Genomic DNA, 6,201 nt, shown 5'->3' on the forward strand with positions numbered 1-6,201 from the left:
AGCCGGACCTGACTGACCTTGCAGTGTGTTGGGGCATAGACAATCCACCCTAGGGAAGACGATGGCGACATGAACACCTCTTTAAGTAGCATCCTGGTCAGAGAGCACAGAAGGAACATAAATGGACAAGAACCACCTCTGGTGGTACATGAAGGACAAAAGTGGGAGAGAGTGAAGGGCAGAATGGCAAAGAATGGACACATGTGAAAGGTCAAATTATTGTGAATTACTATCTACACAGGCTGCGCTTGGTAACCAACGTAAAGCCACTGATGTGCAAAATTTAAACAAGAATGATGGGGAATTAATCACAGAGATATTCTACTGGTTTATTAGTAACAAAGAGCAAAGTTGTTCATTCACAGGTAAAGTGTAACACATCAATTGTGTTGAATGAGTCTGAACTTGGATGAATTACACAGAGCAATTTATATGCAATCAATAAAACACCCACAATTTATATGCAATTGCGCAGCATATTTGTTGAGTACTTCAAAAACCAAAACTTGAATGAATCACATTGTTTGAGATAGGCTTATTCGCCAAAACACACACAATTTATATGCAATTGCGCAGCGTATTTCACATTAAAGAAAAGCCAAGAATTTGCCAAAACATGCCAACACGTGTTTCAACCAAAGAGGTCGTCCTCAGGGCATACAAATGTAGTTTACCATTTGCATTAATCTATAATTATTGAACCTTGGCTTGAAATCGAAACAACCAACGTCAGAGGTAGTGGGTCAAAAAACAAGAAAAAGCAGGAGAGAAAGGAGAAATAGAAAGAAATAAAAACATACCGTTAGAGATAATATATGCAATTGATTGTTCTATTTCCTAAAATAGGGATAAATGAATCTATCCATACCTTAAATATGATTGAGGTTTCCTAATACTTGATTCAACTTTCAGTAGTTGAGAGATTTAGTGATTTCTACATGCTTGACTGGACAGGGTCTGTAAGTTATAAAGACTTGGTATAATATGACACATATTTTAGTTCAAAAGTCTGCATTGCTAGTAAGTTTAACATCTAATTTGTGAAAAGTATGGAAACTATAATTACCAGTCTTGCAATCAAGAGGTAGTTGTCGTTCGACTGATATGCCGCTGTTGCAGTATAATTGAAATGTAACGCACGTTTTTAGCGTGCCTTGCCTTTAAATTCGGCCGTAATCTGTAACATGGATATGACAACGTATTTAAACACTTGTTATAAGGAACGTGCTGCATAAGCTTTTCGTTTGGTATCGTTAGGGCGTAGAACTGGCTTACCGGCATACGCTCCAAAAGTTGATGTGCTCAATGGCCGGTTGTTTCTCAATACTGAAGGCATCGGCACAATCCGGGGGTTACTATAGTAACCTTCCCGGGTTAGGTCAGGTGATGTAGTCATCTGACCCTGTTTCTTGGATACTCCTTACAAGCCGGAAATGCATAAAACAGACATTTGAGGAAAGCTTCCTATGCGGAAGCTCATTCATTTACGGCAATATTTTTGCAGCGACTTAATTACATATAGATATTTTGATGTTAATACTGTGTACAGCTTTGACATCAACAAAAAGAAAACTAAAATAATCCGTACTAATTCTAATCCTATGTTAGGTGCGGATATTGGATAGTTAGTGCTAAATATCAACCTCAATTAAGAAATCAAAATAAATGTGGTGCGCTCGAATCAGCGTGCAGACATGCAAATAACTGCCGGTTGGGCTGTTGGGACAAATATAAACAGTGACTTCTCACAGAGTGGGGTCACTAGGCTGAATATAAATGCCTCGGGCATAGTCGGTAAGCTGTATCGGTTTGCATGGGTTTGATTGTCTGTTTTTTAGCATTAAATTCGTACAAATTATAGAAACACATTCAATTCATGGTCTTGGTTCAAACCAAGTGACAGGCAACGTAATTTACAAATCATTCTTGCTTCCTGTTGTCGTAGGGTCAATTCTCTGTTACCACCTCTCGGATGTTGTTGGATGTGTTTGAGTCCAATGAATTTGATGTCTTTAATATTATCCAGTTGATGATGCTTCTGCCAATGGGAAGCTAAAGGAAGTCTAATATCCTGGCTACTAAGATTGTTGAGGTGTTCTCGAATCCTGAAACGGACTTCTCTGATCGTGCTGCCAATATACATTTTCTGACATACACATAAGATACCATAGATAACAAATTTTGTACGACAATTAATAAAGTCAAATATTTTGGTTTGAAGTCCATTATGGCAGCTAAAGATTTTTGTAGGTGCTAAAGCATGATGGCAAAAATTGCATGTCCCGCACTTGTAAAAGCCTGCTGGCTTTGTGCTTGTAGTAAGCCAATTTGCCTGTCCAATTGGGTCAGGTTTAAGGAAAGAGGGACTGAGGATCTTCCTCAAAGTCTTTGCCTTGGTAAAGATAATACTGGGTCGATCAGTAATATACGATATCAAATCAAATGCAACTAGTAGCCATAGACAAAGTGTTATCCAAAATATTCCCAGAGGTGAAATGTTAAGAGCGAAAAGAAATTGCAGCCAGGATGAAATGTTTCAAATAGAATGTAAGTCAATTGGACACAGATTTCGGGAAAGAGGGTATCCAATTCAACTAATCAGGAAAACTACTGATGCGGTCAAGAAAATACCGAGACCACAATTGCTGATAAATAAGACAAAAGTGTCCAGCGAACAATATCCTAAGCATGTCAACTTCATCACAAAATATTCAAGTGACCACAAATTCATACAGTATATACTGAAAAAACATTGGCATATTTTACACCTAGATTCTGATTTGATATCGTATATTACTGATCGACCCAGTATTATCTTTACCAAGGCAAAGACTTTGAGGAAGATCCTCAGTCCCTCTTTCCTTAAACCTGACCCAATTGGACAGGCAAATTGGCTTACTACAAGCACAAAGCCAGCAGGCTTTTACAAGTGCGGGACATGCAATTTTTGCCATCATGCTTTAGCACCTACAAAAATCTTTAGCTGCCATAATGGACTTCAAACCAAAATATTTGACTTTATTAATTGTCGTACAAAATTTGTTATCTATGGTATCTTATGTGTATGTCAGAAAATGTATATTGGCAGCACGATCAGAGAAGTCCGTTTCAGGATTCGAGAACACCTCAACAATCTTAGTAGCCAGGATATTAGACTTCCTTTAGCTTCCCATTGGCAGAAGCATCATCAACTGGATAATATTAAAGACATCAAATTCATTGGACTCAAACACATCCAACAACATCCGAGAGGTGGTAACAGAGAATTGACCCTACGACAACAGGAAGCAAGAATGATTTGTAAATTACGTTGCCTGTCACTTGGTTTGAACCAAGACCATGAATTGAATGTGTTTCTATAATTTGTACGAATTTAATGCTAAAAAACAGACAATCAAACCCATGCAAACCGATACAGCTTACCGACTATGCCCGAGGCATTTATATTCAGCCTAGTGACCCCACTCTGTGAGAAGTCACTGTTTATATTTGTCCCAACAGCCCAACCGGCAGTTATTTGCATGTCTGCACGCTGATTCGAGCGCACCACATTTATTTTGATTTCTTAATTGAGGTTGATATTTAGCACTAACTATCCAATATCCGCACCTAACATAGGATTAGAATTAGTACGGATTATTTTAGTTTTCTTTTTGTTGATGTCAAAGCTGTACACAGTATTAACATCAAAATATCTATATGTAATTAAGTCGCTGCAAAAATATTGCCGTAAATGAATGAGCTTCCGCATAGGAAGCTTTCCTCAAATGTCTGTTTTATGCATTTCCGGCTTGTAAGGAGTATCCAAGAAACAGGGTCAGATGACTACATCACCTGACCTAACCCGGGAAGGTTACTATAGTAACCCCCGGATTGTGCCGATGCCTTCAGTATTGAGAAACAACCGGCCATTGAGCACATCAACTTTTGGAGCGTATGCCGGTAAGCCAGTTCTACGCCCTAACGATACCAAACGAAAAGCTTATGCAGCACGTTCCTTATAACAAGTGTTTAAATACGTTGTCATATCCATGTTACAGATTACGGCCGAATTTAAAGGCAAGGCACGCTAAAAACGTGCGTTACATTTCAATTATACTGCAACAGCGGCATATCAGTCGAACGACAACTACCTCTTGATTGCAAGACTGGTAATTATAGTTTCCATACTTTTCACAAATTAGATGTTAAACTTACTAGCAATGCAGACTTTTGAACTAAAATATGTGTCATATTATACCAAGTCTTTATAACTTACAGACCCTGTCCAGTCAAGCATGTAGAAATCACTAAATCTCTCAACTACTGAAAGTTGAATCAAGTATTAGGAAACCTCAATCATATTTAAGGTATGGATAGATTCATTTATCCCTATTTTAGGAAATAGAACAATCAATTGCATATATTATCTCTAACGGTATGTTTTTATTTCTTTCTATTTCTCCTTTCTCTCCTGCTTTTTCTTGTTTTTTGACCCACTACCTCTGACGTTGGTTGTTTCGATTTCAAGCCAAGGTTCAATAATTATAGATTAATGCAAATGGTAAACTACATTTGTATGCCCTGAGGACGACCTCTTTGGTTGAAACACGTGTTGGCATGTTTTGGCAAATTCTTGGCTTTTCTTTAATGTGAAATACGCTGCGCAATTGCATATAAATTGTGTGTGTTTTGGCGAATAAGCCTATCTCAAACAATGTGATTCATTCAAGTTTTGGTTTTTGAAGTACTCAACAAATATGCTGCGCAATTGCATATAAATTGTGGGTGTTTTATTGATTGCATATAAATTGCTCTGTGTAATTCATCCAAGTTCAGACTCATTCAACACAATTGATGTGTTACACTTTACCTGTGAATGAACAACTTTGCTCTTTGTTACTAATAAACCAGTAGAATATCTCTGTGATTAATTCCCCATCATTCTTGTTTAAATTTTGCACATCAGTGGCTTTACGTTGGTTACCAAGCGCAGCCTGTGTAGATAGTAATTCACAATAATTTGATATACTTCAAGGTGATAGTGGCAGATCATCTCACTACCTACACGACAGCAGCTCAACCACAATTTTACTTTACTTCCTTTCATGAAAATCCAGTTGTGCGCATTCCTGACTAGGGCTTCACTTCCACATACATGTGAAAGGTCATTCATCAGCTCTACATCAGAAAAAACCCTGGCAACACCAACCATGGCATGCAAATCACCCAAATACCCATGTATGCTACACCCCTGCAAAGAAGGCACTTCAACCATATACCCAGACCCAACACCAACCAACATGTTTGTACACCAGTCGTACACCGGGTGACTTCTTGCCACATACCAACCACGTCCCCCTGTGCACCAGTCCAACCCCGAATGCCCAGTCTGGTGGAGCTTGTATCCCTCCCAAGGTGGGAGTCACAGGTAGGGCAGCTGAGGTGGTCAATGTTCCTACCCAGGCAAAGACAGGGGCACAGGCAATGGAGGGACAACAGGCAACAGGGAGCAGTGTAGGTGCCCTATGCCCCTGACAAAAATCATCATGTCAGAGGGTATGCCAACACAGCATGCTGTGGGATGTTTTTACCCATGCATCCGAGCCCTACCACAAAAACTGTGCAGTACTGGCATTGAAAACATCATGATAGCCAGAGCTTCCCAGAAAATGCCCAGGGAAATGCATGAAGAATAGGCTGCCACCCATTTTTGCCGATGTTATGGGCACAGAAGGGCACTGCCTAAAACCACCATTGGACTACCCACACAGTAGCCTGAAACCATTGGGAATGGCAATGCTGATTGCCAAAAGCAACCTAGAACTGTGGGGAATTCATTTTCTTAAATCCCCAAAATGGTTGCATTACCAGTACTCACCACTATCAGAAAGCCGGCGTTTTAAAACCACCAGACTTTTGTGTAAAACTGAATAAATGAACCCAAAGCAGGCCAAAGAAAGACTTACTGAGAGGTGGATACAATGTAAAGTTATATTCTGAAGTGACTTGAATGTTCATAACAAGACTGGCTGAGCTCTGCAGGTCTGCAGCAGCCTAACTGAAACTCGATTTAAAACTACCAAAAATCGAAAATGTTTAAATTAACTGAGTGACCTACTTTTGAGTGTCACATAGTTTGTCACTGTTGAAATGTCATAGTTTTGAACTTAGAATCAGCATTCTAGCTGCATATGTAAAAATTGTCTTGACTTAAACTGG

At 39.2% G+C, this 6,201-nt stretch overlaps 2 long non-coding RNA genes across 2 annotated transcripts; one reads left to right on the forward strand and one right to left on the reverse strand.

The window, feature by feature from the left end:
• Positions 1 to 315: 315 nt before the first annotated feature.
• Positions 316 to 1,391, reverse strand: LOC138481636 (uncharacterized). Its single transcript, XR_011274302.1, has 2 exons — positions 1,067 to 1,391; positions 316 to 957 (listed from the first exon to the last, which is right to left on the reverse strand). It is a non-coding gene; the product is annotated as an uncharacterized lncRNA (long non-coding RNA).
• A 2,435-nt stretch (positions 1,392 to 3,826) lies between these two features.
• LOC138481637 (uncharacterized) lies at positions 3,827 to 4,902 on the forward strand. Its single transcript, XR_011274303.1, has 2 exons — positions 3,827 to 4,151; positions 4,261 to 4,902. It is a non-coding gene; the product is annotated as an uncharacterized lncRNA (long non-coding RNA).
• Positions 4,903 to 6,201: the final 1,299 nt, after the last annotated feature.

Source organism: Ambystoma mexicanum, chromosome 5p (genome assembly GCF_040938575.1).
Source record: "Ambystoma mexicanum isolate Mex_15411 chromosome 5p, UKY_AmexF1_1, whole genome shotgun sequence".
NCBI lineage: Eukaryota > Metazoa > Chordata > Amphibia > Caudata > Ambystomatidae > Ambystoma > Ambystoma mexicanum.